Source organism: Nematolebias whitei, chromosome 13 (assembly GCF_014905685.2).
Source record: "Nematolebias whitei isolate Nwh7 chromosome 13, NemWhi1, whole genome shotgun sequence".
Taxonomy (NCBI): domain Eukaryota; kingdom Metazoa; phylum Chordata; class Actinopteri; order Cyprinodontiformes; family Rivulidae; genus Nematolebias; species Nematolebias whitei.
In genome coordinates, this window is record NC_056510.1 from 3078015 (window position 1) to 3079652 (window position 1638).

Below are 1638 nucleotides of genomic sequence, written 5' to 3' on the forward strand. Positions count from 1 at the left end.
ATGGATGAATGGATGGATGGATGGATGGATGGATGAATGAATGGATGGATGGATGAATGGCTGGATGAATGAATGGCTGGATGAATGAATGGATGGATGAATGGATGGATGAATGGATGGATGAATGGATGAATGGATGGATGGATGGATGGATGGATGAATGGATGGATGGATGAATGGCTGGATGAATGAATGGCTGGATGAATGAATGGATGGATGGATGGGTACTGCACAATGGAAGTTTTTCATCCATTTTCTTTTACCTGCTTCTTCCTTTTTGGGTTGTGGGGATTGCTGTGTGAGAGGCAGTGGACACCCTGGACAGGTCTCCAGTCCATCACAGGGACACAAACAACCATTCTCTCTCTCACCTCGGGACAATTTAGAGTTACCAGTCAGTCTAACGTGCATGTTTTTGGTATGTGGAAGGAAACTGGAGTACCTGGAGGAAACCCACGCTGCACGGAGAGAACATGCAAACTCAACCCAGAACCCCCCCACGCCGGTATTTGATCAGGCGACCTTCTTGCTGAGAGGCAACAGCTCTGAGCCACCGTGCCACTTTCATTTCATTTTATTTCCTACATTCCATCATTTTACATTCAGAATGAAACTTGTTCAAAAATAGCATTTTTTTTCTCCATGTAATCAATTAGACAGTTGATTTCCAATAATTTGAAACAAGCTTCATTTAACACCACAGATAACTTCTTTATCAAGATCAGAAGGATCTGCACAGTTGCACAGTTAATATTTGTGCTCGTTGAACTGCTTTTTGTTTAAACCACTCTCTTCTGCACCTGTAGTGAAAAGAGATATTAAGCTCAGATGCAAATACAAATTATTTTATCCAATGTAAACCTTTGCTTTAAAGGAAATAGTGTAGATGTTTGCAAATTTGATCATCTAATAATTCACATTTTTTTAGTTCTGAGAAATCTTCACTGGCTCTTCTTGTTTATCAAGCCTTTGTGAAAACCTGGTTGGAGGAGAATGATGTGTTTTCTCCGTTACACAGATATTTTAGGTGCCGGGTCAGCTTCAAGGAGCCCATTAGCAGGAAACTATTCTCCACCTTTGCTTTGTCCTCCTCTCTGAGCTCCTTTTCCCATCTTGGACAAATCTGTCGGTGAAGACGTGCTGCACGACCTTTCTTTTGTGAGTCTGAGTAAATGCAGCACGTCCACCATCCATAGTATTGATCATACCTTTTAGGGATTTTCATCCCATTTCATGGTAATGAAAATAATGAAAATGCACCGCGTGCATCAGGACTGGTTTAATGCAAAACACATCAGGGAGAGACAGAGCACCGTCCTTAAAAATCTGAAAGGTTCAAAACATTAGGAAGACTCTCTTTGATCTTTGCTTAGAAAAGAGAAAAAAATATAGAAAGTTGTGCAATGATGTCAAATATTTCAAACTTTTTCCAACTTTATTGGGAAACTGTCCAAATATAATGCATACTATGCAAAGTTAACTGTTTTTAAGAAAGGCTGACCTTAAATTAAATGTTATATTCACTTAGAATTTTTTGTTAATCTCAGCAGGTAATGCTAACTTTTAACTTGATGCACTCCCTTTATTTCTATCTATCTATCTATCTATCTATCTATCTATCTATCTATCTATCTATCT